We start from the raw sequence: 18,555 nt of genomic DNA, 5'->3' as shown, positions 1-18,555 counted from the left end.
GAGAGAAATTCTATATCTCGTAACCCACCTACTGTCCAGTAAATTCCTTTTTCATAAATCACAACTAAGATTCCTACATGATGGCTTATACCAGTGGTGCCCAACCTGTGGTCCGGGGACCCCTGGGGGGCTGCGAAGCCTCCTCAGGGGATCCACCACTGCTTAGAAAATTAAATAATATTAACAGATTAGGTCCCTAGCTTTCAGTAATGACTCAGTAGGGGGTCCCCGGATTCCAATATTGGTTCAGTGGGGGTCCCCGGGTTTCAGTAAGGATATAGTGGGGGTCCACAGAAGTTAAAAGGTTGGGAACCACTGGCTTATACAATTGGCTGGTGTAATACAATAATCTGTGGAAATGGTCAGGGCGGGTCAGAGGTAACTCCTCTTTCATCCTTGTTTCTGTTATAAATGTTATGTCAATATTGGAGTCTGCAAATACATGTCTCACAAGCGAGTATATAGGTAATAAAACTGCAATAATGTTATTCCTTACAGTTACCAACAACTACAGAGGGGCTATCCCGACTTTGTTATATGTATACATATGTAAGTGTATTTTTTATATTTAGGTTGTTTTGAACAGCTTGTTCTAGTCCCCAGCTAAAGTGTCAGAGAGCTGGACAGCATATATAGATAAGCAACATAAGATATATTGGTAGATATATGTATATCCTAAATCAAACAGCATAGCATATAGAGATAGTGATCAGCTAATTTGAAAGGCAGGTGCAATCTCGAATAAAGGCAAATACTGCAATGTAGCAGGTTTATTTGTAGATCAGAGAGCTAATGGGAGGGGATAATGCAGTGTATTTGTATAAATGCACCTACAAGGTTTTGTTGTCTGCTGCATATAAAAACCATTTTGCAGTATGTGCTATTTGCAAGATTAGAAGGTGAATGAAACAGGACAAGTAGTCTTTACTGGTTTCCTACTTTCTTGCCTATCAATCAAAACAGATTGAACCAAGTAAGAGAGTTAGGGAGTGTGTGGTAGGGAGAAGGAAGTGTGGGTGGAGAAGATAAGGAGGTGGGATCATGAGAACAAGTAGCAGGTGACAGGAAAAGTTACTAAACCTACTGAGCGGGATGTCTGGCAGCTACCTGGTGCTCGGTAGCCCAAGTTCTCCATCAGCATCAGGGAGTGTCTGTAAACTAGCAGTCTACCTGATACAGTGGGCTTAAACTCTCATTGAAATGTGTTGGAATTGACCCTTTCTGCATGGTTATCCCCAAACTTTTTGCCTTTCTCCAACTATTTTTCAGACCCTCTTTTTGTTGGCTTTACGACTCTGGGCATTTTCCCACTGTTAAACAGTGCTAAAGTGCATGTGCTCTCTCCCTTAAAACTTGGTATAATTGACTTATACCAATTTTGATGATTTAACTTACCTGTAAGTCCCTTGTAAAGTGGTATACCATATACCCAGGGCCTGTAAATTAAATACTACTGATGGGCCTGCAGCGCTGAGTGTGCTACTCACAGAAGTAGCCTTTCAAACTAGTCTCAGGCCTGACACTACAGTGCCTGTGTGCGTAGATTTCTGCCACATTGACTTGGCAAGTCAAACTACTTGGCAAAGCCTAAACTCCCTTTTTACTACACATAAGTCACCACTAAGGTAAGCCCAGAAAACCCTATGGGCAGTGTGATATGTATGTGAAAAAGGTAGGACATATATTCTTAAGTGTTATATGTTCTAGTAGTGACAAACAGCCTGTTTCGTTGTTCACTACTGTGAGCGCTGTTCCCCTCATAGGTTTGCATTGGGAATTCCCTTATATATGCCTAAGTGGTAAGTTCTGGTCTGTGAGGAGTAGCGTGAGCATGTTTAGTATGTTTTGAATGGTAGTGATAAATCCTGCTTACTGGTGTGGGTGGATTTTACAGTACTATTTTAGAAATGCCATTTTTAGAAAAAACCTTAACTGACACTAGTTTACGCCATATTGAATAGGTGGTCCCAGAATTAAGTTCTTGTGGCTACTTTTATTATTTAAATTTTTGATAAAAAATTGACATTTAGAAAATTTTAGCCAAACATGTCATACTTTTCGGAGCAACAACCAAATATTTTATATAAATGCACTTTTTGAAAATAAAACATGACACTCACAAAAATTAACACGCTTATATTAGCAAAAACTTTTTTTTAAAACCTGGATGATCAATGATTTCATTCATACTAACATCAATGACTACATTAAACGTCATTAAATACAACAAATCACAAACAAATCAATAACCACTCAGATTAAATGTCCCATTTCGATATTTGAAAATGGGCAGAGTAAACACTTTTTTACAATTTATTAACACTCCTACCCTCTAAACATAGGGTTTGGAACAGCTCCTTTTCTTATTTATTTAGGGCTTACGAGGGGGACCTGAGTTATTTTCAGGGCTTTGAGATTCCTTTTCACTCTGCATGCTCTAGACCAACTCTCCAGTTTGAAATGTCGATGCGTTCTGAACCCCACAATTCAGGGTTCTCCTCAGGACCGTGAACTGGGAAACATTCTTTGATTTAAAATTCAATTGCGTTTTCCATTATATTTTTTTAAAGGCTTTTTTCTTTATTACAAGGGCTCTTCTGATACTCCAGTCCAACCGTTTTCGTGTCCTAAGACGGGCAGGGACCTGAACGTTTTCATTATTTTCAGCAAGAACCCTATGCTTTAAATTTGTTCCATACATTGTCTTTCGCTTTCAAACATTCTTATCGCATTCACAAATCATGCCACTCCGATGAAAGCTGCGTTTCAGTTACAACGTCCATCAAACGTTAACGCAATAAGAAAGTTTGAATGCAACAATGTATGGAACAAATTTAAAAACGGAAGACAAGGCTGTCTAGAGGGGGTTAAAACCAGTGCTTTAAGTGGTCTGGGTACTGCTAGTGGTCAGCACCGGCAGTTCTGAAAAGCAGGTGTTTAACGGTCTCTATCAGGCTTTATATTATTGCCCCCACCCTTAGGAAGATAAAAAATCTTAACTCGGCAGCAGAATCACCCTTCACTACCTTTGATGTAACTTCAAAGAGACTCGTTATAGTTATTTCACATTCTCATCCTTTCAGAACTGAAGCATTTTCAACATTATATACAACAAAGCTATTGCCATACTTGTTTATGTTATTCAACTAACAACCATTGACAAAGTCAATAGTCCTGGCTTATTATAGGTGTAATGTCAGTTGTAATATGTATCTAGATGGAGTGACAGAAAGAAGCAATAAAATACCATTTGGGCTGCACCCTATGCTAAACATAGATCTTTAGTTTGTGTTTTAAGCCACACCTTTAGTTATACAAGTCACGGCCATTTGAGAACCCCCCCCACCCCCCCCAAGGTTTTTCATCCCACTTAAAGCCCTGGTTAAAAGAAGAGGTGAGCAGAAGGTCAGCGAGGAATTAATGTAGGCTCAGGAAATGGCTGAGAGATGGGTACTGGGAAGATCTGTCAAAAAACAAGATAAAATGACATAAGGAGAGCTGCCAGAACTGGTAGTCCTGATGGCTGGGTCACTTAAGGGTGGAATGTCTACTACTTGTTTTATATTAGGATGCTTGTTGAGTGTAGTCTGTAACAGATAGGGCCAAGTGTTGCGCCTTTCACTCTAATGCCCTGCCCTGATTACTTACCGGTTATCCTCATTACTCTTAGTCCTACTCGTCCTCGACCCAGTAGTACTCATTTGGTTATGCAGACCTGCTTTATTTAAGCAGTATGGTCCACAATGGATGGGGTCTTGGTCACGCTGTTACAAGTACTCTTGGCTATGCCCAAACCTGCTCGTTTTGACCCTGCACACCTGGAAGTGCGCGCCCTGTCCTTTGTAGAGCAACCGCAGCAGGGACCAGAGCTGGAAGTGAAGTAATGGGAACCTAGTTCTACTGCTAGGTCCAGCCACCTGCACAGTTTGGGTGCTCCTCCCTTTGCAGTTAAAGCTTGCACGTCTTTCATACTACGTGTTTGCACTTTGACCTTTGATTTTGAACTCCCTACCTCTCACAAGTTACTGGATACCTTACGGTGTCTGTCCAGGTGTAGATTGGTGCTTTATTTTCTTTATCATACACCTGTAAGGTAAAAGGGTCAAAGTGCAGAAGAACTAAGAAAGCAGATGTATTATTCCTAGTCAATTCTGTGAGGTTTAGCTTTCCTATAAAACTGCAGCGATCTATAGAGCTTAATGGACGTGCGCAATGCTAGATTTCCAGTCCACTGTGCTGTATGAGGGATTTAGTTACGAGACGACTAAAAAGAACAGAACACTCATTCATATATTTGCATGAGTACATTAGCTTGGGTAGGGCTCTTTTATACCCCAACAGGCTTGTTGTTCTAGGGGTATGATTCTCGCTTTGGGTGTGAGAGGTCCTGGGTTCAAATCCTGGACGAGCCCTGTTTTTATTTTGAACCAACGGTTACTTAACTTTTTTTTGCAGTCTGGCTTAAGTGTTCATTGGATTCTGAAAAAGTAAACTATATCACAAAATAATAATTTTTAAAAAAACGGGCTCGTGCGGGATTTGAATCCGGAATCTCTCGCACCCTAAGCGAGAATCATACACTAGACCAACCAGCCTCTAGGAACGCTTTTTATTAGTACTTTCTAAAAGCGTTATTGCATGAAACGCTCGTGGGGAAAATCGCATGAAAAGTCTCGTTCCTGCATTCCCGATTTCTTTGGCATCCACGTGTGCAGAGATTTTGCTTACATTTTTTTCAAATCATTCTATGTTTTAATTTCTGTAGACTATGACATTAACCTGGCCTATTCTCTGAGTTTTTGTATCTAAAACTGAAGGAGATGAGGAATCAATCCTCAGCCTCCGGCGCTATAACAACCCGTACTCAGCAGGAGGAGCAGAGCACACTTTCACTGTAACGGAGAGCAACATCTCCTGTGTTGAATTAGTGGGCAAAGAACGGACTGGGGACTGAACTGGGAATCCTGCCCACCAAAAGACGCTGCTCACCCCAACAGAAAACTACTATTTATCTTGAATATGAGAGGAAAGCGATGCGCTGTGCGGACAGGTCGAAGATTGTCATTCCCGGAGAGCATCCCTTCTCTGTGCCAGGCGACTCTTCCAAGGGACCCACGCAGTTTTTCTCAACCTCCGTGCAGCCCGTTGGGTGTTAAAACATTTTTCGAACTCCTCGAAGTAGCGCAGTTTTATTATTTTGCCACATGTTAATGAAAATTAAGACTTACATGACAACGTATGTCTCTATGTCTCAACCTGTAAAGTTGCATAGAAAAAAAATGACGTATACTTTTTCTATCTTGGCTGGATGTTATTCTAGCATTAACTCGCAGAGAGGTGAAAATGTTCTTGCAATGTCCAAATAGTTTCGCGTGGGGAAAGATTAATTTAAACTGAGAAAGTACACAAACCTGGCAAAGTGCAAAAATCACACACTGCTAAATTCCATTGTCAAATACAAATGTCCATGGTTACCTGTCTGCGGCTACGTCGCACCTTCCTTATTGGCTGGCTGGGGGCTGCTAGAGAAGACGAGGAGGTCAGGAAAGAGTGACAGCGGCATGGAGCGGGGCCCTTGCCGGGTTGGTCGTGCTGGGATATGTTCCGCCTCCCCTGTGCTTGTAAAGGGTTCGCACTACAGCATTGTGGTGGTGGTCTGCTTCCATGGTGTTATGGGTGGCGGGATGACCTCTTTGTTGGTGGAGCTGTCTACAGATATTCCAGCTCCCAATCAGGCCCTTGTGTGGCCTTTCCATGTTCGACCTCGATGGACTGGGGGGGTGACTGGTGTTGCGGCGTGGGCGCTGGACACTTCGGAGGTGGGCACTGGTGGATGGGTGCCATTCCTGGGATATGAATGTGTCCTTTTACCAACAACTACAATGTAACCCTACCTATGCCTTCAATATGCAGCCCTAGTCTCAATGGTGGTGGCCATGTTGGATGGCGGCATAGCTGGCTGCCTAGAAGGCCTGCTATCTTGGATTTTATGTCAAGACTGGAGGCTCTATTATGCATTCTTTTATTGCTTTATTTCAAACAGCAGCAGTCAAGAACTACAACTCCCAAAAGGCTTAGCAACAGGCTAGCCAATGGGAGAAAAAGAGTAGTCAAACACTGGACCAATAAGCAGTCACCACAGACCATAGAGTACACCCTTGACTGCAAGCAGCCCTCTTTTCTTGCTGCTCGCAGTCAAGATAAGTACTCTCTTTCTTTCGCCTTGTCTGTGTTGATACATTATTTGTCTAGTTTTTATTATTTGCTGGTATTTTTTCACCATTATTACTGCTTGACACTGTTAATCCTAAGCGGTTCCCGTTTCCCTCCGTCCCCCCCCCCCAGGCGTTCTCCTCGTGCGCTTCGCTCTTTTTTTTCAGTTCTAACCGTCGCGCGTTCCTTTTTCAGCTTTCCCTTCACGTTTCCTGTCAACGCACTTTGCACACGCGCTACCAGCCGCTCCGTTCCTTTCTCGTTGTTTCTGTTGGAGCGCGTCCTTCTGCCTGCATTTTTTCGCCGCCCACTGTGCTCTGACCGCGCTGGCTCCTCTGCGGTCCGTTTATCCTCATTCAGGGGCGCAGCCTCTCGCGTATGTAACAAGCACAGCCCCACCGTTTTTTTTTCTCCGGCTGAAGAGGTTTTCCTTGCTGTTAACCCTTTCTCAACCAAGGGTTTTTCCTTGATATTTCTACTGATTGTTACAGTGAATTTTCCCAATAATTTTCCACAAGACACATTATTTTATTTTTTCACCTGCTTCCTTTGCTTCCATGGATTCAGACAGTTCTCCTGTCATGCCCGAGTTAAATGAGGACAAGGAGGTTTTTAAGCAGGACTTGAATATTTTTATTCAGTCGTCAGTAAAACATGCTTTTTAAGCATCCATGGAAAAAATGTCCAAAAACATTGAAAATACGGTTAAGTCCATGGTGTCCAATTCTCTGGCACATTCTGCGAGGGAAGGCAGAAAACGTAAGCAGGCTACTTCTAGACCTGCTAAAGGCGCTCAAATGGACAGTGAGGTTGCCTCACAACAGATTGAGGGCTTGGTTCCTCCCAGGCCTCCTGTGAAGGAGGAGAATACTTCAAAAAAGCTTAACTCTTCTATTCATTCCAAATGCAAACTTAAATAAAATAATATTGATGACGCGCCAAAAAAGATCATTATTTCTAAAATCTTGGACACTGATGAAGATTACAAGGACGATTTGTATCATTCTGATATTCCTGATGACAATCTTTCAACCTCCTCTCCTCCTCCTAAGCATCTCAAACTCTCTCTCAGTGACGCTTCATCCAATATTGTCGATTCCGAGGATGTTCCAATGTTTGACCCCTCTCTGATCCATCACCCCAATTCTACCGAGTGGCTTCCTTCTGCGCATGTGGGAGAATATATTTCATCCCGTCTTTGTCTCCTTTTGGACAAGCAAACTCTTGCGAAGCTCAGATCGGAGTGCCCTAGACCTTCCCTAGCTTTCAGCATTACCGCCACCCCCTCTATTGATCAGTCCCTGATAACTTTCTTCACCAAATTTGGTAAAGATCCCCGTAAGGGGGTTGATAAGGCCTGGACGACTTGCCAGGACAAGCTTCTGGACGTGGTGGGTCCACTGGCTCACATTTTCGATCTGGCGGAGTCAGCCAGACTGGATGATTCTCCTATCAACCCTTCAGATCTTTCGCTCTGGATTCAAAGAGCTTTCTGGCTCCTAGGAAACGCCAACTCGGCGATCATTCACGAGAGAAGGAAAGGTCTCCTACTAAAGATGGACCCTAAGCTGGCTAACCTAGCCTCCCTGGATCCCGGCATTCAAGTCGAAGGAAAACTTTTTGGTGATTCTTTCATCAGGGACCTCAGCCGTTATGTTTCTACTTTCTCGTCGCTTGACAAAGCTCAACAATCCTTAAAAAAGGTTTTCAACCAACGTGTTTTTGCACGGGCCGGTAGAGGCAGGAGCCGCTTTGCCGGCTGCTCGTACCGAAACCAGGGTACAGAGGCTCCTTCAACTCCTTCAATTCCTATAATCAAGAGTACAAACCACAATTTTACCCTCAAAGGACCAGAGGCTTTCGTAATCGTGGACAACGTTATGCCAGAACCAACAATTCTCAAGGTAAGCCGATTTTCTGGCCTTCCCGTGGGAGGGCGTTTACAAGATTTCCTCCCAAAATGGCGGTTAATCTCCTCAGACCCTTGGGTTCTAAACACTGTTCAGGGTTATTACACCGAACACTAATCCCCTCCTTTTCAGTCTCTCCCTCCTCTAAAATTCTCTCATTTGATGTCCTCCCTCATCACTTCAGAGGTTCAATCGCTCTGGGACAAAAACGCAATCCAACCTTCTCTTCCCGATCTGTCCGGATTCATCAGTTCCCTTTTTCTCGTTCACAAAAAGAACAAGAAACTCAGGCCAGTAATCAATCTCAAATCATTCAACCAATTTGTAGTGTACCGCCATTTCAAAATGGAAACTATACTCCACCTCAGGGACATTTCATTTCAAAACGACTGGCTAGTCAGACTAGATCTTCAGGACGCTTATTTGACTATTCCTATTCATTCTTCTCACAGAAAATTCTTACAATTCCAGTGGCGGTCAAAAACTTATCAGTTTTCCTCCCTTCCTTTCGGCCTTTCTTCTGCTCCCTGGTGTTTCACAAAACTGCTGAAACCGGTTGTGGCTCATCTCAGATCTCTGGGTATCAGACTCCTAATTTACCTCAACGACATTCTCATCATGCACCAGAACGTGTCTTCACTTCTTTCTCACCTCCACACCACAACCTTGCTCTTCACCGACCTAGGCTTTCTCATAAACCACAAAAAATCCATGGTCGTCCCTTCTCAACAAATAGAGTTTTTAGGGTACTGAATAGATTCCGTCTCAGCCACCCTCCACCTTCCCCCCTGAAAGGTTTCTGCAGTCAAAAAAGAACTTGCTCTTACACTCCAAAAGGATCTAATTTCACTCAGATCCCTGGCAAGGGTGGTAGGTCTTCTTTCTTCTTCAATTCAGGCCATTTTTCCAGGCCCCCTTCACTACCACGCTCTTCAACGCCTAAAAATCCTTCACCTTCGCAGAGGTCTTGCTTTTTCCGACCTCATCTCTAGACGCAGAATCCCGGATGGAAATTCAATGGTGGATATCCGATATAGATGCCTGGAACGGCAGATCTATCTTCCCCTCTGTGCCCGATCTTGTATTAGAATCAGATGCAAGTCTCACGGGCTGGGGCGCTCGCTGTGGTCCGATATCGACTGGCGGTATATGGTCCACAGAGGAGTCAAAATTGCACATAAACTGTTTAGAGCTTCTTGCAGGCTCCTTTGCGATCCAAAGTTTTACAAAAAACAGGGCCCAGTGTTCCATCCTCCTTCGTATGGACAACATATCTGCAGTACGTTACATAAATCATCTTGGAGGCACCAGATCCAGACCCCTTGCTCTTCTAGCCAAGAGCCTTTGGGAGTTTTGTCTCTCTCACAAATTTTCCCTTCAAGCCGAATACCTTCCAGGCTCCCAGAATTCTACGGCAGATTGGCACTCCCGTCATCTCAAAGACACCAGCGATTGGAAGCTGCATCCGTCAGTCATTCAAAAACTCTTGAACAAATGGGGCCCCTTTCGCATAGACCTCTTTGCGTCTCAACTTAATTCTCAACTTCCACTTTTCTTCAGGTGGCGTCCCGATCCTCTAGCTATCGCCACGGACGCTTTCCTTCAAGACTGGTCCCAGTCGCTCAACTATGCTTTTCCTCCTTTCATTTTAATCAACAGGGTCCTAGCCCAGGTCAGACGTCAGAAAGCTTCTCTGGTTATTGTTGTTCCCTTCTGGCAGTCCCAGGTCTGGTTTCCTCCTCTCCTCGAGTTATCAGCAGATTTCCCCTTCTCCTCCCAGTGTTCCCGTCCCTCTTACTGGATCCATCAGGATCCCCCACAATCTAATTCTCAACAATTCATTAACCCTTTCAGCTTGGAAGGTCTCCGGGTTCCCCAACAGACCTTTCCAATTTCGGCAGAGGCTTCAGAATTCATTAGTAATCTCCATTCTGTCTTCTACCCCTTTTTTCCTGACAAACCAAAACTCTGTGTGGGTCTCTGTTTAAAGGAATATGAAAATAGAACTTGTAGCCTGAGAATGTCCTCTTCTCACCAACTTTTAATTTCCTTTCGTAAACCTCACAATCCAGTCTCATCGGCCACTTTAGCCCGTTGGGTGAAATGGGTTATGTCCTTAGCGGGTATAGATATTTCCACCTTTGGTGCCCATTCTTCCAGGGGAGCCATGGCTTCCAAAGCCTTTTCTTTGGGTTCCAGTCTAGAGGACATTCTCAGGTCAGCCGATTGGTCTAATGATAATGTTTTTAGAACTTTTTACTGCAAACCTGTTAAAACTGCAACTACTTTGGTTATTGACAAGCTTTAAACTTGCATAATAGAGCCTCCGGTCTTGACATAAAATGTAGATTTTCCTAGTAAGTTATGACGGAAAGTCTAAATTTTATTAGAGACACGGAGGCGAATATTATCCCGCCTCTATTTTTACTAATACGTATTTTTTCTTTCCCTCCCAGCGACTCCAGCATTACCGCCTCCATCGGGATAATTCCAGTCTGACTACTTCCGCTCCTGCCGACGTTGGACATCAATGTTCTTCTTTCCAGCTTCCTCAAGACCTTCGCTCTTCCCCAAGTTTTGCCTGGCTTATTTCCTGTGTTCAAGATTTTTTTCTCCTTCACTCTTGCTTTGGCAATTATAGGACTGATTTTCATTTGTTTTATGACTTTGACCTGTTCACACAAGAAAAGAGGGCTGCTTGCAGTCAGGGGTGTACTCTATGGTCTGGGGTGACTCCTTATTGGTCCAGTGTTTGACTACTCTTTTTCTCCCATTGGCTAGCCTGTTGCTAAGCCTTTTGGGAGTTGTAGTTCTTGACTGCTGCTGTTTGAAATAAAGCAAGAAAAGAATGCATAATATTCGCCTCCGTGTCTTTAATAAAATTAAGACTTTCCGTCATAACTTACTAGGAAAATCTACATTATCAGACATGCAGGTTTAAGTAATGAGGCAAATCATAATTTCCTTCTAGTCCTTCAGAGCAATTTTACTAATTAATTTTGTGTCTGAAAGCGCTTTTTATCTCTTCATGGTACTAGTAACATTTTAACATTGTTCAGCTTTTGTACTTTAAATTTGAAACTGTGCTTTATGTAAGATTTATGCATGCACTTATAACTGGTCTTTAAAGCTCTCTGATGCTCTTTTGGACATGTTTCTACTATATAAATCTGTAAATGAATAAAGTACAAATGAAATAAATGTCCCGATGCTGTGTGCCACCCTGGGACACATTCATGGGGCCCACACACTCTTGAGTTAACGTCCCCGGGGAAGCAGCAGTGTGGTACACAATACAGCAGCAAATAAACACCATTTTTTTGTTGTCCAAGTTCAGTGTCCTGCAGTGGGCGGTCCGGGATCAAACGAAGCAGCACACCTGGACCTTGCCGCCGTATTCAGCCACAAACAAGGCACATTCAGGTGTCACTTCATGAAAGCACGCAGAGGCTCCTGCAATGGAATGTTGCAAAGCGCAGTAGCCGTTGTTTCCAACGGATAAAATGAAAATTAAATATTTTATTCTGCTCAAGTTCTCTCTGTTGTTATGAACGTATGCCATGTAGGCATGTCCTGGTGCGGTGTGTGATTACACCAACAATCATTTGTATAACACACATTACAAGGTGGTTGTTTTAGAACTTAATAAAAGTATTTATTACTGCTCAACCAAATCCGTTTTACTGACTTTTATTATTTAAAGATTGAAATGAAACTGAATAGATTGAAAATCAAGCCTTGCATTTTACATGCAGATGTTTGCAGTCGGCGTTTTACTCAGTCACCCGTTTTATCTGATTGTAAATTGTCACCTGTAGTCCTAATAAGGATATCTGCAGCAAACATGAACCCATTAGGCTATCTCACATAATGTAGAAATCTGTAACTTACGCACAGTGCTCAATTTGTGCTTGTTGTTTCCGGTGCTGAGCACCAGCACTTATTTTTGAGGGCCTGCGCTTATTCTTGCGCCCCAAGCATTTGCCGTGAGCAAAAGACACATATGGGAAAGACGGAGGAAGAGAAAAACAAAAAAGCGTCACAATGGGAGAAAGCAGAAAGCTGCAAAAGTGAGCTGAAGGAGCAGGGAGTGGCTATAAATAAATTAAAGAGGCCCAAGATGGCTTCATGATTACGCTGCCTCAGTATTCCATGTTCCCACATTTAATTGCAGCAGCCGTGTGTCTAAGAGGAGGGCTGTGAGTACCGGCACGTTTTTATTTACAAATTAAACACTGCCTATGCAGTATGCCCACATCTCTCAACAAGTGAATTACCTCTTGAGTTATATTACCAGTATATTACTCTCCAACATATATCTCTGTAGCAGGTGAATTAATTCACTTAGCTATTTTAAAATGCCGCTATCTGTGATCAATTATGTAAAATACAATAACTCTAGCATCACTTTTTCCATTTTGCCAATACATTTGGATTCGTGTGTGAAAATGAATACATATGATGATGTTGAACTCATTCCAGTGACTGCACCCTCATGATTGTGACCTTTCTCCCAAAACATCTACACCCCTGTTTGTGAGTTTATTGCTTTAATTTCCAGAGCCGAGCACAGATTCACAGGTAGAGAGGGTTGTATGATGGAAACACGCTGGCCTTAACTACGCGGTTGGAACAACGACCTCATTGTTTCCACGCATGTCTTTACCATGCATGCCTTGACAACAAATTGTTGTTGTAAAAGCATGTCAAGTAAATAAATGTGTGGAAACGGCATGCGTGGTTCTATCATGCCACCACACACCCGCCCTGAGGCACAAAACTACCCCCACCCCAATACCTAAAATACCCGACCCCCCCACACCCCATAAAAAAAAAATCCCAACACCCCACCCTCATTCCTATAAAATAAAATACCCCAACTCCCCTCACCCGCCCTAAACATAAAAAAAGACTATCCTGACTCCCCTACCTGCCCTGAGCCCTAAAAAAAAAAACAAATCCTGACCCCCACCCCTAAAAATAAACTACCCAACCCCCCCACCCGCCCTAAGCACTAAAAAAAAAAATACCCCGACTCCCCACTCCTAAAAACTAAACTACCACAACATCCCTCACCCGCCATGAGCCCTAAAACCTTGCCCCTAACAAGTAAACTACCCTGAGCCCCCCACCCACCCTAAGCCCTAAGAAAATAAACTAATAAACTATCCCGACCCCCAGTCCAGCCCCTAAAAACTAAATCACCCAGAGGCCCCACCCACCCTGAGCCATAAAAAAAAAAAAAAAAAACACCCCTAAAAACTAAAGCTAAAGTACCCTGAGCCCTAAATCCACCCCCACGCTAAAAACTACCTACCAACCCTAACCCAACCCCACTTACCTCCACGTTCTCTCCCGATCCTACCTCCCCTTCTCTCCTCCCTCCCTTCCTTAAATCTTACTCCACCCCTTTAAAAATAAACTACCCCACCCTAACTAAAAAACTTACCCAAACCCCCACCCCTTAAACAAAATAGCTCACCCCAGCCTCCCATCCACCCCAATCCCCTAATCCATCCCACCCCTGTCCCAGCCCCACCCACCTCACTGTGTCACTTCCGCCATGAACCCAACCCCCCATCCTAATTCTTTAAAACAAAATACCCAAGCCGCCACCCCTTAAAATAAAAAAATAACCCGCCACTAGCCTCTCATCCACCCCAATCCCTTATTCTACCCACCACCTCTGTCAAAGCCCCACTCACCTCACTGCGTCACTCCAACCCCCCCCCCCATCCTAATTCCTTCAAAAATACCCAAACCCCCATCCCCCGCCTCTAATCTCTTTGCAGAATCACCATAAGAACCAAACTGACATTTCTCCAGAAGCAGATATTGGCATTTCTCCATGAAGAAACAAAGGTATTCCTCAGGGACTCTTACAGTGACACCACTCCAGGACTGAATTGTAACATCAGATGTGGGTAATTTCTATTGGTCCGTGCCCTTTTCATATTGTTTGATGACAAGGACAAGATGTTTTCAGTTTATTTTGTCACCTGGATAAATAGTTTCAGTCTACTGCAGCACAAATCGTTAACTGTTGCACACACTCTTTGATTGACAGTTAATAGTGCCACAGTATTGTTATGGCAAAGAGGAATGGTCATGGTTAGGACAAGAACGGCAACCTAATGGGTAAAATGTCCAAATCTGTAGATATAGTTCATTAATGAAAGTATTTTTTGTTGGGGTATTCAGTGAAAAGAAATGCCGTCAGCGGTGAAGTCAGATTACACTACTGACAGTGGTTCTAATACAAAACTATATACACATGGTTAAAATTGTAACAATTTGTAGCTATTTGTAATGCTGCCAGAATACTCGTTTAATATATGCAAATACATACAGGAGCATAGAAGCAAGATAAGTATTTTATTTTGTAAGCAAACAGTGTTTCGAAAATATTAGCAACTTCAAATAAAATAACTTAACAAAATAACAATAACTAAAAGATTTAATGAGGCTATGCAGGACCAGGAGGAGTCATCCAAGCAGGGCACGCTCCCATCAGTCGTTACTCCCAGCCAGCTAACCAATGTCTAGGATCACATGTGTTCTGTGATACAGGATTCCATTATAGGACATTACAGTCACTACCCCACCTTTGCAAAGAAAACTTCCCCAAAACAAACGAAAGCATAACATACATAGGACATTGTCATAGAAAGGAGATTCATAAAAGGTATGCAAACAAGCTGAGGGCCAGATTTATGGAGCCCTTGCGCCGTTCCAGCATCACAATAGTGTCATTTGTTTTTACGCTAATGTGGCGTTGGAAGGGGGAAAACATTGCGTCATATTTACAAAGCGGTGCAATGCATGCATTGCGCCACTTTGTCACCCCTTGCGCCACATTATGCCTGCGACAGGGATAATGTATGCTTGGGGTGTTCTGGCACGAAAGGGGGACGAAGAAATGGCGCAAAGGAATCTATGAGATTCATTTGCACCCATTTTATCGGCCTTTTTTAACCCCTGCTAAGTGCAGGGGTTAAAAAGAGGCTCTCATTGATTACAATGGGCTTCTGGGTGCTTTGCAGGATTAGCGTAATAATTTTTGAAGCTAGTCCTGCAAAGTGCCAGACTAGCATAACAAATATGATGCTAGTCACCCTAACTACCGCCACGGTGCGCCATATTATAAATATGGTGCTACCATGGTGGCATTAGGGGGTGCTAAGGGACGCATGGAAAGTAGCGCAGCGCCACTTTTCATAAATATGCCGCTTAATGTTTTGCAGATTTCTTCACATCAGTATGAAATAGTATAACTCTGCTAACAGAAATGGATCCACATCAAAGATTCCACAAAGCATGATAGGAATCCAAAGGTTTTCAGGATATCATTCAACACAATGAAATGCGACAAATATGCTTGTTCTTCACAATTGTAGCAGCATCTTTCCCAATGGGAAACAGTCATTTGAAGAAGAGACACACCCACTCCCTAAAGAATTCCGCAGGTTTCCCATATGGTTTTGTTCAAAATAAACCCTTTGCAGTTTGGCTAATCTCCCAACTTGCCACCACTGACCTCCTTCACTCAGATAGAAGTTTATAGTACCTCTACGACATCTATAGGATTTCGAAACTTTGACAACTCTTTCTTGAAAATTGGTTACTAAAGATGACCCACTCACCAATAAAACATCTTTAGACTATCCATTCAGCAAGAAGTTTAGCATCAACTTGGAATAAAACCACTCCCAACCCATATGCAATAGCATCCTTTGTGATATGGCTGATACACCCTTTAGCAAATGATTTCAAGGCGGGACCCTCATAAATCATGCTCTTGGTTTTAGCAAATCTGGTATCACATTTTTCACCCCATTTGAAAATGGTATTTTTATTAAGTAAGGTTCTGAACCTCTCTGTTAAGTCTGTAAAAATGTTCAGAAGATTTGAATAGAATTTGTGCCTTCCAAAAAGGATCGTAACTGGCTCTTGTTCTTTGGAGGAGGCACATTCGTCATGCAGGGCACCAAAACAGGTCTTGGTTAAACCCGAGTGATTTTCAAAGCATGACCCAGATATTCAATTTTTTTTTTTTCTGAAAATTCTTTTTCCCCTTCATAGGCTAACCGTCTTAGCAAGTAAAGTTTGAAGTGCACTTTGAACTGCAAAATTATGTTACTGTACCTTATCAAAAAAAATTCTAAAAGGCAACAACATTAGGAATATTTTTTAACATCTTAGAGATTACTCGTTGAAAAGAGGAGGAAGGTGATACCAAATCAAATGACATGCAACAAAATTGGGAAATCTCCTTTGGCGTGATGTAAGCAATGAAATGTCTGGACCTAGGTTCGAGCATAATTGGATGATAAGCCGCTTTCATAGCTGTATGCATACCCAAAGTCATGTACTACGTGGCCTGACCAGCAGCAACCAGCAGATCTTCTATCCTGGAAAGTGGAAAATTGTCCATCCACATGGCTTCATTCAGATTTCTGAGGTCAATACAGACTTGTTGATCACCTGTCTTTTTACGTGCCAGAACAAGCAGAGACTACTATAACCTGGCACTGAATTTAAGTTGATAAACAGTTTGACTGGCTGACACCAGCTAGTGCTGCTGTAGATGTGTTAGCATGATCTGGAACTGACATTTTCAGGGAATGGTGAAGAGACGTTTGTGTGCTTCGTGCAACCACGTAACAGAATGGACATGCCTGGGTGTGGTGATTAGGATATGAGCACATCACAAGTCAAGATGCTCAGCAGGACATGGTGAAGCATTCTGGGATACAATTAGCCTAGACCACTGCAATGTTGTCCCCAACCCAGGAACTCCTGAAAAGTGATGTGGGTTGAAATATTTTCCACTGCAAAGTATACAGATTATTAACCAATTTAAAATATTCACATTAATGTATTGGTAAAATGTTTTTATATGATACCAAAAATAGATAAAATTAAATCTCAGCATTGTCCCTCTGTATGACTAAATTGTCATATATCCTTATATATGCTGAAATTTCGAACCTGTTGCCAATACATCCATGTATAGCAGTGAACATCATAATTATCCACTTGGAACCTGACATTATGTAAACTGTTATCTTGCAAAAAAAGTGTTGACTAATTGTTTTGGTAGCATTGATCTATAGCTGCCACCTTCCTCAGTTTTAGTCATTTTCATAGATTAAGGAGAGAAAAAGTCCAGTGATGTTTCTCAAGCAACATTTACAACAGGTGAAAGGGATAAGTCAACTTTTTTCAATAGAATTTACATTATAGTAGGTGGCTCACCTCTCCAACGGATATTTCACAGATGTAAGTCTAAACCAGAGAACCGTCATAGGCATTTGTAACACACAGCAACTCCAGGCATAGTAAAATGCCCCAACTCTTCATCAAATATTTTTTCAGCTGTTTGCTAATTATTGAAATTAAATCAAAACACAACCTTATTTTTGTCCATCAAGTACTTCACATGCCCTTGCAGCATGTATAAGTGGGTGAAAATCGCAGCCCAGATTCACAGCTACAAAAGGGCAGATGCACACTTTTCCATAAACCAATGGAAAAGAATGCGAGCCCTAATGAGAAGGCCCAAATATAGATCCTTATTACGTAAAAGATACCATAGATAGAGTCACAGAAGCATGAGGACATAAAATACTGCACTGGAAGGTGTAGGAAAATGCAATTACAGAGCCCGTAGCGAAATATAACCTAAGTGATCAAGGTTTCCTGCTGTGCCTCTCGCCAACTTCATCTCTACTGGCCTACTTCCCTCCCTTGTGAGGAGGTTCACTCAAACAAAATCTTTACTTAAGTGAATCTTTTTATGAGTAAAAAAACAACTTTTGAGTACTCCACCAAAATTTAAAAAAATGTAAATATGATACAAGGATATTGTTCAAATAATAATGTGATGTCAAAAATGTAATCAACTTTCATATCACAGATAAGAATATTAAGTGTTTTTTTTAAGTATTGTTAATATTGATTAAAATATTGTGTTTACAATTATTGTTTAAGGCTATGTTTTTTGTGTATGTGTCATTCTGTTACAAAGATATTTTATTTTCATTACCTATTTAGGAGGGGGGTTGGGTTTATAGGGGAATAGGATGAGAAGTAATTTTTTATTATGTTTTAAAGATGAATGTAGTTTGTATTATTTGTTATTTTTTAGTTGTTTTATTTAATGTAATAATACGATATACATATTTGTTGTTACATTCTTTTAAATTAATAAGATGTTTTGAAAGTTCGATATAGGGTTTATTGGGAAACCTAGTGTGGCATTTAAAAAAATTGATTATGTTTTTATTTTTAAAACAGATTTAATAAAAAAAAAATCTTATTTACCAATATATCTTCCATTTCAAATAACTGTGTTTTTAATATTATGTTTATAATATTATATTGATAGTTCTAAAGTATTGGTACTTACACTGTCTGATCATATACATTT

General features: G+C 41.8%; 1 long non-coding RNA gene across 3 annotated transcripts in view; it reads left to right on the top strand.

The window, feature by feature from the left end:
* The window catches only part of LOC138288136 (uncharacterized), a 41,307-nt gene extending 29,524 nt beyond the window's left edge, over window positions 1–11,783 (top strand). For 2 of the 3 annotated variants that reach the window (XR_011202347.1, XR_011202348.1), the window contains one exon: window positions 11,456–11,783. This is a non-coding gene — a long non-coding RNA (uncharacterized lncRNA). The remainder of the gene's footprint in view (window positions 1–11,455) is intronic. The other variant, XR_011202349.1, reaches the window with a different exon arrangement.
* The last annotated feature ends 6,772 nt before the right edge of the window (window positions 11,784–18,555 follow it).

Source organism: Pleurodeles waltl, chromosome 4_1, assembly GCF_031143425.1.
Source record: "Pleurodeles waltl isolate 20211129_DDA chromosome 4_1, aPleWal1.hap1.20221129, whole genome shotgun sequence".
Classification (NCBI taxonomy): domain Eukaryota; kingdom Metazoa; phylum Chordata; class Amphibia; order Caudata; family Salamandridae; genus Pleurodeles; species Pleurodeles waltl.
Note: the sequence above shows the minus strand (reverse complement) of the source record. Positions and strands in the feature narration are given on the sequence as shown.